Genomic DNA, 27,028 nt, shown 5'->3' with positions numbered 1-27,028 from the left:
TAGTAGAACCTACCTTGTAGGTGGGTGTAAAAATTAAACGAGATAATGCATGTGCAGAGATCAGCATGACGCCTGGAACAGAGAGAACTGAGTCAACGTGAGTAAATGTTCTTATTGCTATTTGCATTATTACTCGGCCATTGCAATACAGAGGGCTGCACTGTGGCTTTAAGAGCCACACAAGTCTGATTTCTGGAAGTTATCCAAGGAAAATAGTCAAAAAATGTCAACTCCTCCCTCTGCCTCTCGCCCCATATGCACCAGTCACCAACTCTTCCCAACTCTACATCACAAGACCCTCTCTCTTCCACTCTATCCTCCCATCCTCATTCAACGGCCTCATTTGGTTTTCTCTCTCTCTCATGGGATCTGCCTCAACCAACTGCAAGGGCCTCCTGACAGCTTCCCGCAACTGATCCATTGAACTCATTCTTCCTACAGAAGCTCCAAAGTCCATCTCCGAAGACTTGGCTTGTATTAAAATTTGATTCATGTACATTTTTCATTCCACTGCATAGTACGACCACATTGGCTTTCATTTAAAAAAATCATTTAAATAACTTACTATTTGGTTAAATTGTCACTCTCGAAACTTTCCAAAGCTCCCTGGGCTGCTTCCATAACTAGCGCGTGTTAGGAGCCCAGGAAATGCTTGTGGACTTGAACCCAGATGTAAAGAAAATGCCTAAGCAATAAGACTAGGAATTGGTATGCAATTGTGGCAATAATTGACAAATGAGGAGAGTAGGATTATAGCTGTATTTTTTTCTCAATTTCCCAAGTATAGGGACAAATATTTTCTCTGAATGTGATCATTGAAAATATCGTCCAGATACAAAGGTGTGTGGAAGTGTTGCCTAGACACCAGACAGCACAGCATCCTTTAGTTGCTACTTATGAGCACTGTTTGCAAAGCCGTTTGCTGTTTTTGATATATTTCTTCACCGGGATAGAACAGTACTCAAAATCTGAGGGATCATGTGCCACCTGAGTGTACAACATTAAAAAACAATGACCTCTGAAGTCAGAAGAAAACGCAACCATGCCCATCCCAGTGTACAGCCATAGCTGAACCCCACTCCTCCGGTCTGAGGCAAAGGGAGTAACCGCAGGGCCGGCTGCAGGAGCTGGCCTCCTGCTTGCCATGTCTCAGGATTTGTGCTCTCCGTGGCTTCCTCCTCAGTAAGTCCAAAGTCCACCACCACCTACCTACTCAAAGCAGTGGACTGGTTCCTAATGATTCTCTAGCAGTTTCAAAACACAAAGTGATATTCCTGGGACTTGCTGCCAAGAAGCCGGATTTATCCTAGATCCTTTCTCGCCCACAGGAGAGGAAGGAGAGCATGAGCTTTGCAGAGTCCGAGGTTGCAAGCAGTGATTTCTCTGCTCTTAGCAACAGTGGCTTCAGCTTGCTGACGTCTGTAAGCTGAACATTCTCATCAAGTATGTGTTTTATTCAATTATTTGTCCTCGGGGTGCTGCAGGCTTCGTTGGCATCCTGCTTGAAGCTGACAGCTCACACTACACCCTCAACCGACAAGAGGCTTCGGCATCAGCTACTCACAGGCACTAATGGCCCAGCCTGTACTGCATCTGGCTTTTGTAGCTCCTCATCACCAGGTAACAGCATCTCACAAACGTCTTAGTCATCGCTCCCCTTCTCAGAGCCCCACTGCCTACAGGAAGGTGCTTTTCCTTTTCTTGAAAGCACCATTTCCCTCTTTTCTTCAGTTTTGTTTCCTGTTTGCAGTTTAAGAGCCAACAAGGCAGATGGATGAGGGAAGCAGCCTGACAGAGCTCACCAAGCGCTCACTTCGTAGATCCTGCAGTGAGCCAGGCCCCATGCGGATGACTGTGGACACACGTGGCCTTGGCCCGAGAACCTGGCACCTGGGAGCTGGCAATGCTCGGTTCATGCAGTGAAGCCCAGGCCCCAGCTACTAGGAGTCATGACTCTGAACATGAGGCACAAGAATTTTCCTGAGTTCCTGAGACCATTTTCAGGATCCAGGGCCATAAGACTCTTTTTCAGTTCTTGACAAGGAACAGAAAATAAAAGCAAAAAACAAACAATTAAAAAAAAATACCTAATGATGATTTAGAGGGAAGGTGCTAGAGTTACACGGATAGATGTGAATTTATATCCTAGTTCTTGCACTAACCGGCCGAGGGGTCCTGGGCAAGTTACTTGATCTCTCTGGGCTTTAGTTTTCTCATCTCAAAAAAGTGGAGATAACTGTATAACTCTCATAGAACTTAAGATAAAGATTAAACAAGATAATTCATATAAACTCATAGCATAATACCTACTAAGTGCTTAATAAATATTATGTTATTAGTATTTGTGTTATTGTTTCAAAATTATCAGTCAAGAAATGCAGAAGGATGGGACATATTTCAGACCATTTTGGTTGTCTTCCAACTTTCCTCTTGTAATTACTTGCATGCAAAGAGCCCTTATCCCTTCCCCATCCTCCCTCCCCTATGCCCAGCCTGATGGGCCTCTTCTCACCCTTGACCTTGTGGTTTTCTGTACTGATCCTATAGACGTGTATGTCCTTGTCCTTTATTCCTCCCTAGACAGCTCCCCAAGGGCACAGACTGCCTTCCCCAGCTCAGTAGCCTCTTTAGTGTCTGGGATGCTGCTTCCCACATGCCAGGTCCTCAACACTGCTTGCTGAGTGGAATTCTTGCCTTAACTCTGGCAACTTGAAAAATGAATGATTGATTTCATGGGCTGAGATCTTTGAAGATTTTCAAAGTGTCAGAACCACTTCCCAGTCAGAGAAGTTCAAAGAATGAGTTCATCGACTGGCTTATTCTGCTCTCCAAAGTTATTTACACTTCAGGCAGGAGAGGCCAGGCGAAAGGTTGTTCACTGGGGAGCTTTTGCCTTTTCACAGCCTGTCTGATATGGAAGGAAAGAACTTGCCCTGGTCCGCACTTCAGAATATGCGAACACCATGAGCATAACACTAGCCTTTCTTATGGGCCCACAGTGTACCCAGTTCTCGCTCCCTGCAGCAAGAGACTGTGCGGCAAAGCTGGCCTGAACTGTCAGGCCCTGTATGGCAAAGCCTACAGCCACATCCAGGCCCTACTCTCCATTCCACACTGAGAAGTCTGGGATACTCATAGACCCAGAGGCTGAAGCGTGCAAAGCTTAAGCCAACATCTCTAGGGAGGTCTCACTCCCTACACTATGTAGCTAGTTATAATTGACCCTTGGATTTTTAAGGTGGATTTGGTGCTAGCTGAATGTGAAGTCATGTCATTAATGTCAATTAATGATGGTGCCAAGTCCTAACACCTGCACAAAAAAACCAATGGACACGTAAGTGTTAAGAAAACTCTGTCTGTGGTACATTACTTGAGAAAACCACATTATGTAAAGACCTTTTGAAAGAAACCATTTTCTGCACTGACCTAAAATTTCATGGCCTGTTCTGGGTTTCCAGATAAGACCCCCATGATAAGGCTGCTGCACCAAACTAGCCAAAGTCAGTAAGGTGAGAGCCAGGGGTCAGAACACACAGAGACAGGCATGGAAAACTCCTGAGTGCCCCCTCATAGGCTCTGATGGCTTTGGTGACAAACAGCCCATTGTACACAGAGAAGCTATCAATCACCTGTTGCTAAATAGGGAGGATTCAGCTTCCCTCCCCTCCAGGCCATATAAAACTCTCATTCTTACAAGTTTTCCTGAGATTCACATAAAAATTATTAAGTGACGCTATAAAAATGAATACTTGCAGATCTTACAAACAAACTCGAAGCTAGCCTCATGGCTGCTAAGAAATAAGGGCACCTGGGCAAAGCCAGGAGTTGGGGATCAAGTCAGACCCTGCAAGTTCGGGTCAGACCCTGGTGCTGGAAATAAATGACTTGCCCCAGGAGCTCTGCACTGGGAGGGACCCAACTTCCCAGAAAGGGCGGCACCGCTCCAGCCGAATGGCCCAGGAAGTTTGCTCTCAATTATCCACCACATATGTAATTTCAGGAAAACTTATTCTGTAAATTGCAAATTTTTTGACACTTAACTCAGGAAAAACGAGTTGTCCACCAGTGGTTTCATACCCAAGTAAACCTGTCGTCTTTACTCTTAGCCCTTTCTTTCTCTTCTGACAGAGAAAGCGGATCCAGACATTTTCCAAGAGAAAATAAACTCCCAAAACTGAAAGATTTGAGTTTTCAAGTTTGCTTAAAATGCTGAACCTAAGAAGGGGGTTTTCAAGTTGGCAAAGCGCTTCCCTCCCACATCCCTATTAATCCCTGCCAGCTCCAGAGGCTCTGACTCAGAGAATGTGTAACCCCGAGCCTTGTCTAGTAAACACAGCGTTTCCATGCCCCATGTTCTAGATTCCTTGCTAGCGCAGTGCAAGTCAGGGTCGGGGCAAATGAGGTAAGGAGACCATTCCAGTTCGACTTCTGAAGCCGTTTTTTTCTCTGCTGAAGTTTAGATGGAGGCCAAAAGAGCTGTTTTCACTATTGTCTCAAACGAAACTGCTGACAAATAAGAAGCATGAACACTTGGCAGAATTTCAAACTCCAACAATAAGTAGACGGCACCAAGAGATTGTTCTGTGTTGCTTTTCTATAGCTCTTCTTTTTCTACCTTGTGATATTCCAGAATGCTATGGGCACTTTGTCCATGCCGACTCCCAGAACTTCAGTCGCCACCCTGGGGGTCCTCACAGCAGCCTGCTCGGGCAGAGTTCCCCAAAGGGGTACAGAGGCACTTGATATGGGGAGCACTGGTGGCCCCTAGAGAGAGTCCTGGGACAAGTGTCCTCCTTCCTCCAGTGTGGGTCTGCCACTAACCACCTGCCATGGGGACCAATTGGAACATATTATCAAGACTGTCATGAAAGTTGAGGATGACTTGTGTGAATGGAGAGGCTCTAAGCAGATTTGAGAAGAGTTATCTCTGCTCCTCTTTACTCCCCACTTCACTCCCAATGTCTAGGATTGACATGGTTTGCTTCCACTTACATTCACTCATTCTCTCAACATCACATCCTCCTCCCACATCTCCCTGGTCTGTTTGCCACATGATCCAGATCTTTCCAGGTTCCCATCTTCTATCAAAACCCCCTAGTCGTGTGTGTACCATTTTCTTTGGGCTCTGTCATCACTCAGTGGAAGCTGGATTATCTGATGAAATAATTTCTTCTAACATGCCAAGTCTCCCAGGGAACATATACATTTATTAGGTTCTTTCTGGAGAAGACGTGTTAAGCCAAGAACTGATTTTAAGTATAGAAGACTAGGGTTGATAGTTTAAAGAGTCTTTCAGTGACAAGTAGCAGAAAGCCAACTGAAATGAATTTGAACAAAAGGAGTTAGTTGGCTTCTGTGATAGGGAAAGGCAGGGGTGGAGTTGGCCTCAAGCACAGCTGGAGAGAAAATCTGTCTGGACCTGCGGTGACTCCCATCACATCTCTTGCCTAGTGTTGGCCCAGTTCTTATCAGCTTCTCCACTTGCCAGGGGCCATGCCCCCGGCAGGTTTGGGGTCACGCATTGTTATAGCTCCCAACAAGAGAAAAGATTTCTCTTTCTTGGAGTCTCAGGGGAGGACTCTGATTGGCTCAGCTTGAATCACATGCCCACCCCTGGGACAATCACTAATGGCCAGGAGATTTGGCCAGTGTTTTCATTTTCTGTTGCCACACTGATTGGCCTAAAATAGGACACAGTTATTATCTTATGGCTCTGGAGATTAGAAGTCTAGTAGAGTTTAGTCTCACCAGACTAAAATCAAGGTGTTGGAAGGATCCATTCCTTTCTTAGTTTCTAGGGAAGAGTCGTTTCCTTGTTTGTTTGGTTTGTTGACAGAATTCAGTTCTCTGTGCTTGTAAGACCAAGGTCTCTGTTTCCTCTTTCCTTCCTCATTTGTGGGCGCTTCCTAGCTTCTAGGGGCCACCCACATTCTCTGGCTCATGGCCCCTTACTACATCTCCAAAGCCAGCAATACTTGGGTCAAGTCCTTCTCACGTTTCAAATATCACTTGCTTCTCTTTCTGTTACCACATTCTCTGACCTTTCTGCTTTCTTTTTCCACTTTTAAGGGTGCATAGGATTATATTGGGGCCACTTAGATAATCCAAGATAATCTTGTAAAGTCCACAATCCTAATTCTATCTGCAAAGTCCCTTTTGCCATGTAATGGCAATGCATGCTAAATGACACACTCATGTGTGAATGGCAGTGAATATATAAAACATATTCACAGGTTCTGAGGATAGAGCATCATCATCTGTGGGGGAGGGAGCATTATTCAGACTATTGCAGCCAAGTTTTGGTCACATATCCACCCGTGTAGCCAGAGCATAGGCTGGTGTGATTGACAGCTCCAATAAAACTATGCAGAAGAGGTAGTAAGAATAAGTTCTCTAGTGAAAGATAGGATGCTATTAGCAAGAAAAAACAGAAAAATGTCCACTACAAGGCAAATTGGGCCTTATACGCATATAAGTCACTGCTCAAAGGTATTGGTAGGCTTTTTCAACAGGAATTTTAATATTCCCAATGGCAAGTGCCTAAAATATTTTTTATTGAATAAATGAATGAATGAGAGCGTCGGCAGATCAGAGGCAGAGAGTTAGTCCGTTCCCAGGTTTACCCACCCCAATGTGTCAGAACTTTGTTGGGCTTAACTATAAGAAACACAGAGGAAACAGAAAATGCTCACAGGAATTTGGCCCAAGGAACCATGTTCACATATGGCAACAGAAGACAGCCAAGAAAGAGGAGGAGGCTGGGATCTGGCTCAAAACTCATGTGCTCCTGTAGACCAGGGGCTGGAACAGAGGAGGTTTAGCCAGAGAGGCTAAATACAGCATCCGTGGGTTGTAGGATTCTGGACTATTCATTGGGACATATTGGCTAAGGTTCAAACTCCTATAACCAGCCATACAATCTTGAGTAGATCTGATCTTGGGCAAATTTCATTTCTGGTGAAAGAAGAGAGTGGGACTATCTAGAATGTCAAAGAAGTGACTGCTGCCAGTCCCCATCCCACACCCACACCTGACATCCGTAACCAACCACAGCACTCTCTCCCACTGAGCCCTGGTCATCCTCAGCCTCCTTCTCAAGGTAGCTCTCCAAAAACCAGTACTAATCGATCCGAGTCACAGCATGAATTAAAGCCCCTTGGTTATTCTAGAGTTAGAGCATTCTGAAGGGACTTTTCAGCTTTGACTTTTAATATGCTAATGTTCTATTACGGAGCAACTGCTTAGGACCAAGTGAGACCTAGACTCCTCATTTCAAACTCCTAAGACTGGATGAGGACAAACTCTCTGATGGGAAAGGCAGGTAGGTCTGGAATGACCTTCATGATTTAACCCCAGTGTTCAACAACAGTTTCTGTAGGAATTAAAATCTGAGATAAAATGAATCTCCCTCCTGGACCCAAAGTCATGAAATTCCACCTCACTGTTTCACAAAGGTCAAGTATAATCCTTGATGTGCAGCTAATTGCCTTGAGAGTCTGTAGATAAGCAATCAGGGTTTAAGGCAGGAAGAGATGGTGCGGATAAAATGGGAAAGGTGGCCAGTCAGTTCCCTAGAAACTCTGCAGCAGAGACTCACACAGGAAATTTATTAGGGTGCGGTCTCAGGATTAATACCTGTGGGAGCAAGGAAGGAAATAGGATTAGTCAGAGGGTAAAGGTGGATGCGGACTCAGCAAAGGTCTCAGCTGACTGCACAGGGAGCTCTGGAGCTGGGCTGGCCTTTCAGAGATGTCCCCAGTTGGGACAATGGGGTCAGATCTTTCTCTGCCTCCACTGGCCCGTCATTGGATGGGAGCTGCTCCCAGGAAGGGTGTGGCCCTCGGAAGAGGCTGTCTTTATAGAGGACGGTTCCAGAGAGAGCTGACAGTCAGCTGGCAGCATGCCCAGAAGCTGAGGGCATAGTTCCTTCAATACTGAAGGAAGAGCCGGGCAGGGCCACATACACAGGAAAAGAAGCAAATGGGATCTCCTACCTGGATCATCACCTTAGGTGACTAGCAGTGCCCATCGATTCTACTTTTTACTGTTTATTGGTACTGCAGAGGCTGTCCCTTTGTCTTGTACAATCTGTAGCTTCTTTAGGAGTTGACCCATGGCCAATTTTCTTGTGGTACTCAGCAGAAGAAATTACTACCAAGAGTGGGAGACATAATTGGTATGAAAGGTGCATTTGGGTAGATAAATGTCATGAGTTATTTTATGTTAATTTTACAGCAAAAAATTAGGTGGACAAATTATATTATCCAGATAATGTAAGTTAAAGATAGTATATCAGTTTGCTAGGGCTGCCATAACAAAATGCCACAGGCTGGGTGGTGTAAACAACAGAAATTTACTTTCTCACAGTTCTGGAGGCTGGAAGTCCAAACAAGGCTTTGCCATGTTTGGCTTCTCCTGAGGCCTCTCTCCTTGGCTTGCAGATAGCCACCTTCTCACTGTGTCCTCACATGGCTTTTCTTTGTTCACGCACATCCCTGGTGTCTCTTCCTCTTCTTATGAGGGCACCAGTCCTATTGGATTAGGGGACCACCCTTATGACCTCATTTAACTTTAATTACCTCTTTAAAGGTCTCATCTCCAAATACAGTCACATTGGGGGTTAAGGTCTCAACATATGAACTTTGGTGGAACACAATTCCGTCCATACAGATAAGTCTAGGAAAATCCTTTTAACATACTCTGCCCATTAGTCTATGGATGAATGAATGGTAAAATGTAAAACTTACATATGGAGGGCATTAAAAAATATTTTTTGAGATTTTTTTTTGTCTCCCTTTGTTTTTGCTTCATTGTAGAGATTTTATTGTTTAGATTAAGGTTTGGAAATCATAGAAAAGTTCTAAGAAAAGTAAAACTCACCCATACTCCTATCTCCCATTAAAAAACAAAATAGGGTTAACATTTGATGTCTTTCCTTCTAGTTTTTTTTCTCTGCTACATATGAATTTCTTTTATGCATTGGGTCTTATTATTTATACATTTTGAATCTACATTATTTACTACATATTATCATTTTATCATTGCTCTGTTTTAAAAAGACAATATCTCCTCAACTTAATTGTCTGAATTCTTTATTTTGTGAACGAGTACGCCAAATATTTGCATGTAAATATTTTCTTAGAATGTCTGGCTTCCCATTATTTCTTTTTTATACCATTTCCTTTATCTTCACTTGCTATCCAAGTTTTTCACATCCTTTTAGGCCCGGTTCAAGCCCCACTTCCTCAAGTGAAGACTTCCTTGGCATTTCTGGAGCACAGCAACCTGATCTTCTTTTGGATTTATATAATGGGCTGTCTATATTATTTGCTTACTCCCATCCTTCTTGTGATATATCTTGAACCGATGTCACACTGCATTTTTGTTTTAAGGCTTTACTGCCGAATGATTGTAAACCTCTTAGTAGAAAGACTGTGCCTTGTCTTCCTCGCTATGCCGTGGACCACTGCTCCTCACTGATGGATTGATCAGTTAATTGACCGATTAGTTTGCTGGTTGGTTTGCTATTTTCTAAAAATTAAGACTCAATCCCCAGTTGTCTGTGGAAATAATGTTTTCCCCTACTTCTCCTTTGGAGGTTCCTGGTTTGTGACATTTCCACAGCAGGACTCAATCAGATGCATTGTGTTCTTTGTGTCATCCTGATTTCCCTGCTCTGTGTGCCTTGACAGCTGGATGGTTCTATTATGTTCTATCCTATTGTGTTTTTATAATGGCTTAATTACTGTGTATGGGCTTCTAACTGAGAACGGGGAGAGAGTAAATTCTATAAAAAAAATGTGCCATTGGTGACATTAATATCCTGCCAGATTTAGTTGTGTCTACATTGCACAGGTTCACATTAAAATTCAAAGTGTTGCCAAATATATGTTATAGGTAAAGAATCTATTTTAAATTCCTTTAGAGGGTGAATTAAGTTTCAGTCAAAACACGTCCCAGAAAGAGGAACTTGGATGTTCTGATGTGCCCTGTACCGTATGGCAATCTATCTCAACATGTTTTCATTCATGTTTTCTCTGTATGCAGTAGAATACTGTACTGGCCGATGCCCAGAGATATCTGGAAGAAGATATTCTTCTTTATGCCTAATCTGGCCAAGTAAAACCCTAGACTATCATTACTAAACCAAATTAATCAGTATTTAACAGGTATACAAAACTTGATCTAGTTCATTAGGGTGGGCATAATACATTGCTGCGAATGGCTAACAGGCCAACCCCAAATGACATTCAACATTTAAAACTGAAGGAGGGGAGGAAAGAGAGGAGGAAGGAAAGAAGAAAGAAAGAAAGGGAGGAAAGGAGGAAGAGAGGGAGGAACCTATATACATGCACACATCGGTAATGTTGGAGAAATCTGCCATTATGTTAGCTTTTCTTTCGAGGCTTTAAAATTTAAATTTCAGATTAAATTAACAACCATCATAACAAATAGAAATTGAGAGCCTACCATCAGCAAATAGGAGACATGATATTTTGACATTACTGCTTTGATACAACTATTTTGTTTAAAAAAAATTTCAGCTTTTATTTTAGAATAAGGAAGCAGATAACCTCACCATTTCTGAAGCCTCAATCACCCCATATGTCACCTCTGAAATTCAGACCCCCATCCTCCATGGAAGGGATGGAGGAGGGTCAGGAAGGGGATGAGTGGGACACGCATTACTCGCTTTTAAAGAAATGACTTTTATACTTGACCAGACACTTTTGCACCAAACATCTGCTTCACATGTCATCCTTAAGTGCAAGCCACAGGGGAGTGCCATATCTGGGCACCTAGCATGAATAGGCATGTTGAAATAATTGCTCTGATAATTCATAAAAAAGAAAAAGTCATTTCACTTATCTACTTCCATAAACTGAGAGTTATCAGTGCCCAGATTTGTCCCGCTGGTCTCCTAAGTCCTTTATTTCCTGAGGTGCAGACTTCAACTAGATGGTCCAGTGTTTTCATGGGACGGGCCTTCACAAGCGTGAGAGAAAGGTAACGATGGAGTGGAGCAGGGTGTGGAACAGAAAAAGCAGTGGCTCAGCAAGGGTAAATGGGGCTGGGACCAGCACCGTGTGTCTGTGCCTTCTCTCTCTAAACAACAGCTAGAACAAGAACTAACCCATGAGGAAACAGGTCTGTGGCCTTGTCAGGAAGGGGTGAGGAAGGCACTCGCCTTGGGTGCAAAATTTAAGGGGATACCACAAAACTCAGCAATCAGGATAAAAGCTGTTCTTAGCCATGCTTTTAAAAAAATAAAATCAATGAAAAAATTCCACAATAAACAGAATATCAAACTTCTAAATACAGGCAGATCCAACCCCACGCTTATCTGAGCCTGCCTCGTTGGCCTCACTCTCACTCCAGCCCTGGGTCTTCTAGTCCATCTTCAACAAACCTGAAGATGCTCTCTCAGTACAAAATAAAAGAAAAAGCTCTCAAAGGTCATCTTTGCAGTGTTCACATGGACTGTTGCCCAAGGGCGTACGCCCACATCTGCACCCTTGACTCTGCGCCAGGGAGAAAGGCCCTGATACAATCCCCAGCCCTAACAGTGGGGAAAGGAGGCAGAAACAGACGGAAGACCTAAGCGAGAGCAGGGAGGATATGGGGAATTGGTAGTTCTGAGGATGTAAGCACAGAGTCTGAAATCTGACCAGGAAAGCAGAGTGGATTGGTGCTGACATAAGACTCCAGAACCAGGAACGCGCACAGTGGAGAATTCTATCTAGAGTCTTCCAGATACTTAGAATATGTGAACCTCTTAGTAAGCTCAGTCCACACCTCAAGGTATCTAGATATTTGGGATTTTCCTAAACTCAGATGTCCTAGACAATATGATTGACACACCTATCTTGGGAAAGAAAGTAATAATAGAAAGAAAGAACGAGCAGGAAGTAAGGAGAAACTAGTCCAGGTGAAATATAGGTGTGTACCTATATATATGCTGTGTACCACCAGAAGATGGGTACCTGCCACCACCACCAATAATAACTTGGAAATTAGGTAAATAATATTTCAATTAATGCACAATGGATCAATTTCAATGATATTCAAAGTCAATCATAAAGAGAAAAAAATATATCTCAGGAGAGCAAGATTTGATTTCAACTCTAAGATATTCTTTTTTAAAAAAAGCGTATGAGTGACAAAGATTCTCCATTGACTAACCTCTATTCAGGCTCCTCTGAGCTCTTTTTCAGCTGACTTTTGGACTTCCATGTTCCCTCTGCATTGTCTAATTTTAGCAAGAATCCTAATAAGTCAGTTTAACCAGAACCCCCTACTCTCGTTACCTGATCACCATCAATATCTGATCAGGTTCTCAACCTACCACCCCCCAGGTGACGTCTGATCCCCCTGACCTGCCTTCAAGAATCCTGTTAGCTCAGTTTAGCCAGAATCCCCCTTTACCCTTCGTGTTTCCTTTTAGTAATTTTCCATCCACCAACCCCAACCTTGCTCCTTGACCCTAAATTCCCACTTGCCCATGCTGTATTTGGAGTCCAATCTCTCTCTCCCACTGCAAGACCCCAGTTCAGTGGTTCAGTGGTCCCCACACCCAGTGCAAAGTAACCACTCTTGAATAAATTCCTTCTTACCATCTTTAACAAGTGTCGTTGAATACTTTTTTCTTCAACTTGAGTCTGGGCTGGTCTCCATGGAAAAGTTTTGTTGGAGGGCATTGAAAGAGGGAAAGTTGGTTCTTTATGTCCCATCACACAGTAAGCAGGTAGGAAGCACTCGTGGGTCTAAAAGATAAGTCTGGCCAAATAAAAAATTTTTGTCTAGGTGACTTATAGCTTGGATTTCTATTTTTATAGTAATATTGTTTTTTAAAAAACGCATTACAAATATGTCAATAATGAGAACACTTGGTCAGCGATGGAAGCACAGGAAAAGGAGACTAACGAAGGCAAACACCGGCGCTGCCAGTGGGAAACAGAGTCTTGGTTACTGTTGCTGCATAGCAAACTAACCCCAAACTGAATGGCTTAAAACAACAACCATTTTATCACGCCTGTGGATTCTGTGGGTCAGGAATTTGGACTGGGTGCAGCAGGGATGGCTTGTCTCTGCTCCGTGATGGCTGGGACCTACGCTGGGAAGACCCGAAGGTTGGCCTGACTCCGCTGCTGGGAACTGGGACCCTCTGGAGGCTCCTTCTCAAATACTTTGCCTACGAGGAGGGAGAGGGCCTCCAAGCCACATGGTGGTTCCATTTATCCTTGTACCTGAAGACACTGACTCTTTCCTTTGAAGCATCATTCCCTCCAGAGGACCGTGAGTGTGTCACTGTGGCCCCCTCCCCTGACCCCTAGAGACTCAGCCACTTGGGAACATGAGGCTCAGGCCAGCCCCTGGCCACGAGTCAGTTTGCCACCATCATTGCTTCCCTGTGGGGCTGGTTGGGGACCAGCTGACCTGCCCCAACCACAACCTTCAGCATGTGAGTGATTTTTTTTCTTCTGACAGAATAAGTTAAAGGGACATGAGTCAAAACAAAGAGGAAGCCATGAAACAAAACTGAAAACCAAAGAGAAGGGAAGGAGAGAGTGAGACCTTGACTGGAAGAAAAAAGGCATCAAAGAACAAAAGAGACACGATGAGTAAAAGATCATGGCAATGGGATAGTTCATGAGGTTTGTTTCCAAAACAGCCCACACTGAGCTACTTTTTCCCCAGTGCCTGAGTCCCCCCAGGTGGCAATTAGCTGGGTGGGGAGACACAGTCACTCCTCCAGGCTGCCAGCCTCTGTGCCTCTGCGGCACCTTCCTGACTTCCCAGCAGTAAGTGCCCCTGAGAAATGAGCCTCAAGGACTGAGCACATTGCCTGCATCATCAAACAAACTCCAGGACACAGCCCCTGCAAGGTCTGGCTGCCTCATGCCATTGGGTTTACCACACAGCGACCCCAGCCTTCCTCCACAAGTGGGTTATTTATTTAGCAAACACTTATATAGAGCTTACTACATGCCAGGCAGTGTCTTGAGTGCTTTGCAAATATTAGCTCAGTTAATCCTGGCTGTGAGGGTGGCATTATTATTATCTGGATCTTACAGATGAGGAAACTGAGACAGGTTAGATAATTAGGCTGGGCCCAAATGCACCCAGCCAGTCAGTGGATTAAATCAAACCAGTTGGCTCCAGATTCCCCACCTGCAGCCACAGGGTTGTGTGTGAGCTTGGTTGGCCACGCTGGGGAGGGGGAGGAGCAGGGGGAAGAGGGAAGGAGGGAGGAGGAGGAGGCACCCAGTACACAGGCACAGCTGCACGGGTGTGGCCGGGATGAGGGTCAGCCCAGATGTCCCAGGAGGACTGCCCATGGGTTTGTCCCACTCAACCAGCTGCCCTCTCATGTGTCTGCTCATGAGTCCTGGGGCAGAGGGCCCAGGGTCACTGTGACAATTTGCAAATCTTGCTGGGAGCCTGAGATCCCTTCCCACTGTATCGTAAGACTCAGTTTTCATAGGTGAGGAAGATCTCTGGTCATGAGAGGGAAGACGAGTTGGAGGCAGGGGGTGTGGATAGGATCTACTAGATGAAATACAGAATGTCCAGTTAAATTTAAATTTCAGATTAACAACAAATCATTTTTTTAGTACAAGTTATGTCCCATGCAACATTTGAGACACACTTACACTAAAAAAATTATCTGTTGTTTAAATTCTCATTTAATTGGGCTTTCTATATATTTATTTTCTAAATGTGGCAACCCTAAATGTGGGCTTCTGCAAATCTCTAAAGCACTGAGTGGGGCCACAGCCAGGAAGGCAGACAGGCTCTGCATTGTGAGCCAGGCGGTGGTGGGCGCAGAGTGGCCCTCAGCAGAAACAGGAGAGCTGACTTCTATGCCAGAAGAGGTGGTTTCTTATGGCCTGGACAGAGGCTATGACAGAGCACAGGAGAAAAATCAAAATAAACTCCGAGGTCCCTTTGTGTTGTTCCACGGCTTGCATCCCACGTTTTGCACGAAGCCCCCTCACCCTCACAACTTTTTTACTTTGAAAAATTTCAAACCTACAAAAACGTTGCAATGAACAATGAATACTCATTTTGGCACATGTCTTTTTCAATGTGCACATAAGCATACGTGTGTACTCATTTGTCTGATGAACCGTTCGAAAGTTTGTAGCAGATGGTCTGACGCTTCATCCCTAAATACTTCAGCATGTGTCTCCTAGAAACAAGGGCATTCTCCTCCATAACCTCGATCCCATGATCACACTCAGGAAACGTGACATTAATACCACACTGCTGGCTCATATAAAGTTCACGTTCAGATTGGAGGTATTGGAATGTGAACCTTATATATGAAACATATATATATTATACAAATTATTAATTATATTATTAATTTAATATAATTAAATTATTTTTTTCTTTTACCCGGGATTCAATCAATGATCCCAAATGCATTTAATTGTCATGTTTCTTGAGTCTCCTTTAATCCCAAACTCCCTTTTCAGAGTGCCTACTGCATGCCAGAAGATGTGCAAGTGGCTTGACATACCCTATCTAATTTCATCCCTCTGAGATAGAGGCTATCTCCTTTTACAAATAAGGAAACTGAAGTTTATTAAAGTTAAGTAACTTGCCCAATGTCACAGAGCCAGTAAACGGCATGGCCAGTGTTTGAACCAAACCCTGACTCCAAAGTCCACCCCATTTCCTTTATATTGTGCTATCCGAGCTTGTCTTCAAGAGATAATACTGAAGGAGTCACACTGAGGCCGGAAGCTGAGAACTATTGCAGCAGGTGAGAGAAAGTTCCATAGACTACACACGATTTTAAGAGAGAAGCTGATGAGGTTAGCAAGGCAGGCAGTGTAGTGTCAAGGTTGGAAGTCAAGTCTTGAAGTCACACAGACCTGGGTTCAAATTCAGATTCCTCTGTTTCCAGCTATATTCTCTTCTAGAATCTTCCCTCTCTCACCTGTAAAATGAGAATCACGATAGTCACCTCACCAGATTATTGTGGGACTCTGTTAAATATTTACATTTAGTTCTTAGCAAGGAGCCGACCTGGCACGTGCCAGGCATTCAATAAATGGTAGCAACTACTATTACGAGGTGATGGGAGCAGTTGCCTGAGAGTTTGGGTTGAGTGGAGTCATGGCAAAGAGCTGCTGTGTCGGTGCCTAGGAGTGTACAATCTGAAGAGGAATCTGATTCACTGATTTTTAACATTCTCGTATATGGGCTCCGCCACAAGAGAAGGGCAGCAGCTGCAGGGAATTGGGGGGATCAGTTTGCATTGCTGGAAGCCAGTGAGAGGAGCCTCGCTTCCTGACTGGAGCTCCCTTCAAGAGGAGAAGAGAGAAAGGAAGCTCCGGTGGGGAGATCGTGCTGTAGGGGAACTGCTGTCCACGCCCAGAGAGGTAGACCAGGGACACGGCTCCTTCTCCATATTCCCAGTGTGACCAATGATTTCCTGAGCCTTTGGAAGCTCAGCATCTATTGCGAAAGTGGGAGTGGGCATCGGGCGGCTGAAGGTGAGCCAAATTGTGTCCCCTCAAAATTTGTATATTGAAGCCCTAACCCACAGGACCTCAGAATCTGACTATTTGGAGACGGGGGTCTTTAAAGTGGTGATTAAATTAAAATGAGGCCTTTAGAGTGGGCCTTAAATCAATGGTGTCCTTACAAGAAGAGATTGACACAGAAACCCCAGACGTGTATACACACAGAGGGAAGACATGTGAAGACACTGGGAGGAGACAGCCATCTACAAGCCAAGGGGTGGGGGCTCAGAAGGAACCAAATTTGCCAGCACCTTCATCCGGGACTTCCAGCCTCCAGAATTGTGAAAAAATGCATTTCCATTGTTTAGATCCCCCCGTCTGTGGTACTTTGTTAGGATAGCTTGAGCAAACTAACACACAGACCCTCACGTTCCCAGAGGCAAGGGTGGCCTAGTGAAAGACAGACACAGCCTGATGTGTGCACGACCTGCGGGAAGGAACGTGCAGGGCTTCCGTTCTGCAGTGGGGTGGGGGCGTAGCAGCAGGTCCCCAAGCCGGGACCCAAGGATCCCAGGTTATTACCACCTGTTGCTACCCCAAATCCCCAGTGGACAGAGGCAAGGGATAGGTCAGCTTGCAGACTGTCTGTAGTCAAGTCATTAGCTCAACTAATGACTCATCTCTGAAACGAGAGCCTGTGGATTTGCTGATTTTTAAGACCTCTTCCTCTTCTGAAATTCTAGGATTCCTGTAGCAGGGGATGGGGGTAGAGGGTTGGTTGAAAGAGAGAGCTGAGCTGATTGTTCTGTGGATGAAGGCAGTTCAGTGGTTGAATGCTCCATCATTTCTGTGGAGAACCTAACATGAGTTGTGTAAGAGCCAATAAACTGGAGAACCAGAGCCAGACTCGGCATATGGCATGGAGTGACTTTTTCTTTCTCCATGGAAGACGTTGCTTGACAAGTCAGGGTGGCAACAGGGCCAACCTCAGGGTAACTGTTCTCCTGGGTGCTGGGCTGGTCTAATTGTGTGACACTGGCAGTGTGGAGTGGCGTCTTCTTTGTTACAGGGTACTGCATGGCCTCAGGGATCGCTGAGAGTTCGGCCTGTCCAGGGATGCTGCAAGGCCACACAGGAAGCCAGAATGTTAACAAGCTGCTAGGAGATGGGACAGCCAGCAGCTAGCTACAGCCACACACACTTCAGTACAGAGTCCGGTTCCTGACACCCCTTGAGAGGGCAGCAAAGTTATATTGTCCCAGCCTTCTGCTCACACCCACTTCCACAGGATGGAGGAAGGTCTTGCTTGACCCCCAACCATTGAGCACTTCCTGGCTTCACTCTAACTGCCCCATTGTGGACGACAGGCTCAGGGTCACAGGCCAGCAGCTTAAGAACAATGTTACTGCAATTCTCTTGGAAGTAACTACTAAGCCATTTGCCAGGCTTCAAAAGATGCGTGAAATCATACACATGTAGGACCATCTTTCTGAACTCTGGTTTGCTATTAACCACTTACTTCTGTCACTCCTCTCATCACCCTTGTGTCAAGGTGGTATGACCCAGGCAGAACGATTATTCTCCAAGAAGAGTCAGGAAAATGAGTCACTGAACAGTCTCTTGGTTCATCCAACGACACAGGGCATGACAGAACCTGAGTAAGACTCAAATGACATTTTCAGATCCCTGAGTCAACATTCCAACTCCTAGGAGATACACATGTGGTCTATTTTCTCCTGAATTTTTTATGACTTAATTTATGTTATTATTGTATTATGTGTAATTTTACCATCCAAAACTTCTTATTATATTTTATAAAATTATAAAAGCCATTTATTGTTTTTCATTATCCAAAACATTTATCTGTTCCAAGTTACAAATATAATTTAAATGTTTAAATAATTAAAAATTTAAAATTTAAATAACTGAGAAATTATTTTCTGTTTTTTCTTGTGCATTTGATGTGCATCTGGATGGGTAGCACTGGGCACACTTAAAATGAGGAGAAATAAATAGCTCTGAGATGTAACAGCATATGTATTTGCTCAAGAGAGAATGGCAAAGATCTGCGTTTCATTTTTGCAATATTTCATCAGACATATGGTAAACCATGCTAGGTGATTTTTATTTAAAAAGTCAGGCATACCAAAAGCACAACTTAAAGGCACACGCAGACAGTCAGACATCCTACTCTCCGCGGGAACAAGAGCATTCTCATTCCCAAGGATGACATTATTGATATTTGAAGAGCGATCTGAAGTTTCCAGGGGGATTGCTAGTTTCCAATACAAAACTCGACCGACTATGGTGAAAACCAGAGCATCAAGCCGCTCAGTTTAACCTCCAACCTGCAGAGCTCAAGACTGCAGGTAAAATGAGCCTGGGATCCAGAGACCCACATGGCCCCTCCACTCACTCTCTCCTCCTTTCCATAATCTGTCTTTGCAGGGAAGCGAAGAGACAGTATCCCAGGTGGATAACCGATGATTTTATCATCTCTCCTAGCTCCTCATTTTTCCTTTTAGTTTCCTGATTAGGTCTCGGATGAGTATATTTGCCTGCAGGGCTGCAGAAGTGTCTGTGAGGCGAATGTGGGAAGAGGGAGGGGCATGATGGAACTTCCAGCACAGGCACAGGCTAGAGAGGACAGCACCTTCTTCCCCTGTGGAAAGCCTGAGGTCAGGAAATGCAGCGTAGTTCAGTGTAGCAGGGTGCCTCATAGACACATCTAACTTACGTGTGTTCAACAATGTGCGCTCAGCAAAGAGAGACGGAAGCAGAGAAGGGGGAAGCAGGAAATTTATTTTGAATAAAACCCTTCACCATATACTCTAGATTATTGTATGTATTATTAAACATGAATACAAGAGTATTACTGTACAGCTTTATGTACACAAACCACATATACTGCCATCTACTTCAGGATTATAGAAGGGGCTTCCAATAATAGTTTTGAGTATACTCCATCTTTGCCTTGCATACTGATTTTGGGACTTAATCTCCCAAAATGACACAACTCCACATTTTTACATATTAAAGGATAGTTTAATTATGCTAATTGGTAGACCTGTTAACCAAAAATTATTACTCTGAAGGACCCAGGGTTCAGCTGAATAATAGATGTCAGGTACCCAAGGGTCTGAGCCACAGACATTAAACAAAGAAGAAAGGGACAGAAGAGAAAGAAGAATCAGTAGGAACTGGAGCTGAAATTATACCTGCTATCCAAGGAAATAAGGAGCCTACTGTGTGTGTCTTTCCTCGCTCAATGGCTGGGACAGGGCAGTAATACAAAATGCAGAGCTCAGCAGCATCTAAGAACTTAGATTCTAAAGCAGATAGCTCATGTACCCCCCCACCCCCAACTTGTCATCATCATCAGCATTTACTAAGTGGCTTCTCATGCCTGACAGAGGAGACTATGGACCAGTGTCCAGGGCAAGGGTCTTTTGGTTTCAAGTCACTAAGCACAAGAAGTTTATTACAGAAAATCTGTAAGAAGTGCAGTCAGGCCTCTGGTGAACTGGGAGGCCATCATGCAAAGAACTCTGCTTCTCTGAAGCCACATCGACTCTCACTTCTGATTGATGGTCCCCTCTGCACACCAGCTTCTGTGCTCACTGACCCCTCACCATGCTCCACATGGCCAGTCCTGAAATGGAGGCCTCAGCCACCAAATGTAGATGACCTTCTGGCAATGAGAATAACCAATAACCATTCTGTAGATGAGAAAGATAGAGTGACATTTGTTGAGCCTAATATGAAGACTAGCCCAGGCTGCTTTCTTCCCTGGTGTAGATAGTGCTTCCAGGCTAGCCGTCACATTAGGTTCAATAAATATCACTCTATTTTTCTCATCTATAGATTGGCTAGTGATTATTGCGTCAACATTTCTAACTTTGGAGACCATCACCAGTTGAGCCCCAGTATCTCGTGTCTCTTAGTTGAAATTCTTCAAAGAAAGCGTGAGAGGAGGGATCTAATAGGAGCAGGCTACCTCATGGGTCAGATGTACACTCTCCCACTTTGTGATTCCGACAGAGTGGGGTACATGTTACCACAGCAGCCACCCTGACTCCCACCTCAGATGGGGCTGCAGTGGGAGGGAGTCGTAGTTACCCTGGAAGGGGAGTTAGGGTGTAGACTAACACTGGCACTAGAGCCCAGAATGGAGGGACTTCAGTGAACGAGCAGAAGTGTCCAAGACTAAGGAAGTCCTAAGGCACCTTCTAAAATGGACAAATTGGTACTCTCTACCTACTCAATAGTAATAGCTAAGATTGATTGACTTATTCCTAAGCACAAATGTCTGTGCTTTTTAACCTTTTCCCACGTCCTAAGCACTGTGTAAATACTAATCACTAAATAATGTACTAAATGCAGTATTGTATTTAATCCTCACAACCCCATGAGGGGGGTTCTATTATTACCGCCAATTTATAGATAAGGAAACCGAGACTCAGAGAGGCTAATGAACTTGCACAAATTTACAGAGTCTGTAAGTGGCAGAGCAGGGACATAAACCCAGAACCCAATTACCTACCTGCATGCTTTTTAGTACCGATTTATTTTTATTTGGTCTAATTTCTTTGAGGGCTTAAATACATGGGAATAAAATAAACTTTGCAGTTTTTCTACAGTGTTCTCTGAAATGTTCCTAAAAGAAGATTTTATCGTTTATATTCCAGGTCCTCTAATACTTCGTGTCACGAAGTTCTTTATATGTTCAACCTCAATTTCCAGAAGGCATGTAAAACTTACCTCCCCAATATCATCAGCAAATGGTTATGTGAACATCTGATATGTACAGACACCTAACCAGGTGGAGAGAGTACACGGGGTGGAAGGGCCAGAATCCTGACCTCTGGACAATATCCCTTCAGGCACCAAAATTATTGGGCTCCTTGCTTGCCCTCTTCTCTACAAGAGAAACTAAACGACTCCACTTCCTTCAGTCTTGCCTTCCAGTCATTTAGTCATTTTCATTTGCTTTCTCTGGATTTTATTCAAATCCCTTCTCAATCACTTGACTTACTTAAGAGGTGGAGTCAGAAAGAAGGTAGAATTCTAAGAGAGGCCTAATGGAGGCTGATCAGGGTGGGAGGGTCAGCTCAAAGTGCCCTTGTGCTGGGTGCTTGCTTATGAGTTCCAAGGCAACGATTGCCTATTTCTTAATAAGAGCAAAACACAACCGACTTAATGTTTAGCTTGCGTACCACTATGTCCCCTGGATTTTTTTCTTCCATACTTGTACATTGCCAGCTCCTTCCTGGCCTCTTTTATGGTCTTGTTCTCATTCCCACATAAATTTCCCAGCCTTGTCTCCATTATACGGCGTCCTGTTTTATATCATTCGTCTTCACCAAATAGAAACACTTTCAATTTTGATTCTCCTTTTTTTGGGTTTTTTTCTTTCTTGCCATAAACTCTTTGCATTTTAAAGAATTTTTAGAAATAATCAGTTCTATCTATTTCTTTGCATTAGTTGAGACTCATGGTTGCCCATTTCACTTTTAAAAAGCCGCAAGGACCGAGTTACCACAATTTCTTTTGGTAAGTGGTGCACAGTGTTTAAGAGAGGGAAATCTGTAAGGTGCCAAGTGCTGGATTCGGTACTTTAGATACATTTTCTCATTAATTTTTTGAAATTTCCCAGTAATATGGTTTTTATCATTATCATTTTATAGATGAGGAAGCTAAAGATCAGAGAGATTTAAGTCACTTGTCTAAGCCCGTAATGTCAACAAAAGGTAGAGTGGGAATTTAAGCCCAGTTCTGGCGGCCTCCAAAGTTTGTGCTTTTTAATCCTTTCCTACATTTACTCTTTCTCACTGTCAAAACATTTCTCTTTGCCAGACTTAGGTTTTTATTGTAGCTCTGACATCAACATGGCATTAGATGTGTCAGGCAAATCATTCTACCTCCTTGTGTTTGTTTTCTCATCCTGAAAATAGGGATAATAATAACCATCTTAGCTGCCTCACAGGTAAGGACCAATGTAAAAAAATTTGGAAAATACATAGCCTAAATAAGTGTGAATTATTATGATGGTTGTTATTACTAATCTTGAGCACTGTCTAGTTCAGGGTTCAGAAGACGCGCTCCTAAGGATTTGAGGCTCCTCATATGGGCAGAGAAATGGGTTGGTCATAAAAAATCGAAAAAAAAAATAATAAAACACTTCTCTTAAGAAAGCGCTATATCAGTTAGGATGTTTTCAAACGCTAGCGTAACAGAACTCTGACTCAACTGCCGTAAACAACCAGGGAGTTATTCACAACGTAAGCAGTTCCAAGGTAGGGCAGCTCCAACGTTAGTCAATTCATGGGCTCCTTGACATCAAAGTTCCTCCTGTCTTTCAGCTCTGCCGTCCTCAACAGGTTGGCTGGTATTCAAGGTGGCTCATTTCATGGAAGCAAGATGGCGGACTCTGGCATCACATACAAACACCTAGACCCTGCAGAGGAAGCTGAAGTTGCCTGCCTCTTCCTGGTGGAAGGGGTTGGGGGTAGGGGAGACCCCATACTCTCGCCTAAACCAATGCCTGCCTGGAATGGACATAGGATGACCATAATTGTCTTACTGAAATACATGGCTGTGGAATGGAGGGCAGATTATCCAAATAAAACCAAAGTTCCTTAATAAGGATGAAAGGGGACCAGCTGTTGGTAAGCAACCAACAATATCTGCTCTAGGTGATGAACTAAATCAACTAGCTGTGACTGATTCTAGTCTCTCCAAGTCTCAGAGGATCTCTTAAAGAGAAGCGAGCCCAATATTCTCCCTTTCTCCCCGCTCCCCACTTCCATTTAACTTCAACCCCATTCTAGTTTAAAGTATTCAATTTCATTTCACATTCACAGACTTAAAGATCCTTCTTCTGCCTCCCTGGGTCTCCCACCTTCTCTTTGTTTTGGATACCGCTTGTACTAATCAGTGCCAGAATGCTGAAGGCTGTTTAATTTTCTTTTCTAGGCTTTCCCAAGTGAAACAGGGAGAAGGACTCTAGGACAGGAAGGTTCTTCAAGTGGCCTTAATTAAACTAAGCTGCAAGTTTCTCTGTGTCTCCTTTCCAGATCCCATCACCCCCAACGAGACAACTATCTACAACGCTGCCACCATTATCACCTTCCCAACAGATTTAGTCTCTAATGAACAATATTCCTCCTGAACTTATTCCAGAAAGAGAAGACACTGGTTCTGAATGAGCAGAACGGACTGACTTAGTACGTGGGCATTTCTGGGTTTAGTTCAGTGGTCTGTGAATCACAGTGATTGGTACATTCCAGGAGAGAAGCTCTAGCAGTCCAGATGAACCTCAAAGTTAATTATATAAGAACAGGTAATCACTATTCAGAACTAATTATCAGGTTGTACACCCATAGATGCTGAGTCTCAGCCCAAGAATATTTTTAGACTTGGAGTCCACTGGCTTTTCCTGTCTTTCTCTCTCTCTGTTTACCCTAAAATTAACATTAATCAACATTTGGCTCCAAGCACACTATGCTTCCACCATGTAATTATAACAAGTTTCCTAATAGATATTTTTTTATGTTTGTCCTTAAATTCCCAGCTTCTATCTCTGAGTCAAGATTGGCTTTTGCAGCCATGAGTTAATCAGGCTCTGGGGCCCAGGGATACTTAGAGGGGGCCCCCCACCCTATGTGTTCACAAACATAGAGATGGCCACAGCCTACGCTTGTAGCAACTGTCACCCAACGGAGCTGAGGGGAATATATTTAGGCTTTGTGTTATGGGGAAATTATATGGCTCAAAAGCAATAATATTTCAATTATTGCCACTTAGAGACCACCAAAATAGTTATAAGCAGAGACAGACAAGCTTGGATATCTAGTCATTTTCTAAACGTTTTAAAAACCACGCTAAAACCTCAAACTGGATGCCATTCCTTGGCTCTCTGATGCTAATTCTTGTGACCACGGTGAGGAGAATCTCAAAACACTGGTAAGAAAATTTCTTTTTCTCACTCTCTGACCAAGAGACGAAAACAGAGATTTTGTGTAACCTCTATCCTTAGGGGGACATCACTCTTCTTGCACTGAAAGGTAAATCCAGTAACGGAATTGGCTCCACAGGCGTACAAGGGTTAAGAAAAGAATGACGAAGCAGTTTCTTTGTAATTAAAAATTGAAACTCTTGGAGCCTGTGTGCAGGGTTTAGCACTATTAAACAGTGTTAAGACTCTGGGCTCCTTTTTAAAAAAATGTATTCATTTAATTTGTAAAAAATGATACAGACCACAATAATACTATTTCACAGATTTATTTTCCTCTCTCATGTTTTTTATTTTTTCCAGTTTTATTGCTATAATTGACATATAACAGTATTCATTTTAGTGCACAGCAAAATGATTTAACGCATGCATATATTGTGAAATGCTTGGCACAATAAGTTTGGTTAACATCCATCACTTCACATAGTTATAAATTCTTTTTTCTTGCTGATGAGAACTTTTAAGATCTACTCTCTTAGCAACCTTCAAAAATACAATACGGTATTGTTAATATAGCCACCACACTGTACATTACATCCCGGGACTGACTTATCTTATAACTGGAAGTTTGTACCTTTTGACCACCTTCACCCATTCAGCACACATTTGGGCTCCTCTGTGGACGTATGGAAATAACCTGTACATTCACAGTGATTCCTTATTTTCACAACACTTTCCAAATTTATTATCTCATTTGAGCCTCACACCCTGTGAGATAGGACAGGTATTTTTTGTTGTTTTAAGAACTGATGAAACTGAAGCTCACAGAGCTTCAGTGACTTACCCAAGATCGACGTGGGGGGACTGTATGTACCACTTTGCCCAAGACAGTCCCGTTTCCACATGTTGTCCCATAGGAACTACTAAAGGGCCTCCTTGGGTTCTCAAAAGTGTCCTGGTTTGAAGGGTAAAGTCTATTGTGACCCTCACCATAGGTCAAGGCCAGAACCCAATCTTCAAGTCTTGGTCCTAGGCTGTTGCAGCCACGCCTCTAACACAGTTACTGGAACAGCAGGCAGTCAGCCAACAAAACAGAGCTCCTCCTCCCCGGCTCACCTGCGGATGACAGCAAATGACGAATCAAGTGAAACTCACCTGGGAAGAAGAACCCCTTCCTGGTGATGGAGGGAGCTTCAAAGGTGACTCTTCCTCCTGACTCAGTGTGGTTGACTCAGTATGGCCAAAGCCACCCACACTGTCCCAAAGTTCCAAACGCCAACTACCACTTAAAAGTACCCAGCACCAATCACTTCTGGCCGCACTGATCTACCCAGAATGAACGCTCTCCCCTTCAACTCCCTTGATCCCCGGCCAGTTGTCATCTTAGTGCTAGATTTACCTCCTGTTCACACCAACCTTGTATTATCCTACAGTAAAACTCGGAAATCAGAAATTGGTGTTCTGATTCAGAGGGGACTGAAAAATTACACATATATTAGGCAAAAACATAAGGGAAAACTTTGGTTAATCAGAGTCCAGGGACAGAAGCACTAGCGTAAGAAGATCAAAGTCATATTTCAAGATCCTTATTTTAAGATGTAACTTTGCCCTCACTTAGCTAGCTATACCTTCTACTTTTTTTTTCCTATTAAAGGGAGAAATAAATAAATGCAGATGTTTGAGAATAATCTGAGTTTTCAGGAGACAATGAACCAGCAAAACGCAATATTTAGTTGTAAAGACTCAATTTTATGAGCTCAGTTATCCTTTATTTTTCTGCCCTCTAATCGTGAATGGATTTCTCCCCACCTGACTCTCTCCAGGAAGAACGTGGTTAAAATAAACCACAGAGGTGGGCCCAGTCTTGCTCCTAATGGGATGTCTCTTCTTACACTAAGTGTGCACATTTGGGTCATTTTCCTACTGAGGGTTTGAAAATGTGCTTGTGAATAAGGAATTGAATTGTTTATGGGATGATTTGGGGCATTATCTCCAATTTGAAAACTACTGTTCTCTTCTCCTTAGGAATCATCTGCTCCTCAAGAGAGGGAACTTCCTGGGCTGACAAGTGTTCTGCCACAGGCACCTAGCCTTGCCTTTTTACAAAGCCCGCCCTATTCTCTTACTAACCTAACTGCCTATGGAAAGCTTCCCACTCATTGCTTGGCAACTCCTTCCCTGTGACCTGGGCCACACTCGACACAGAGGCGAACAAGCCTGGGCTTGCCTTTTGCTACACTGCAACCGAGAGCAGCACTGACAGTTCAGACTCCACCGTCCACTTCCACAGGAGAGGGGCTGGCAAGGTCGCCAGAGTCTCAGCATTATGAGATTAGCACCAAAATGAGAAGACCTGGGTTTAAGTCTCAGTTCTGCCACTTACTAGCTATGGTGATACAGGGCAAATTTCATATTCAAAGTTGAATATGAAATTCTCCCAGAGGCTTGGTTCCCTTGGGAGCAGAAGGCAGACAATGTTTTCTACCTCTTCTTCCAACAGCTCTCACTTACCACACACTCGTCACAGGCCAGGCTGCGCCAGGTGCTGTGCTGGCATTGTCTCAATCCTTCTAACCACCTTGCAGAGAGGACATGG

This window comes from Equus caballus, chromosome 17 (assembly GCF_041296265.1).
Source record: "Equus caballus isolate H_3958 breed thoroughbred chromosome 17, TB-T2T, whole genome shotgun sequence".
Lineage (NCBI taxonomy): Eukaryota > Metazoa > Chordata > Mammalia > Perissodactyla > Equidae > Equus > Equus caballus.
The sequence above is the reverse complement of the archived record's forward strand: the minus strand, read 5'-3'. Positions refer to the sequence as shown.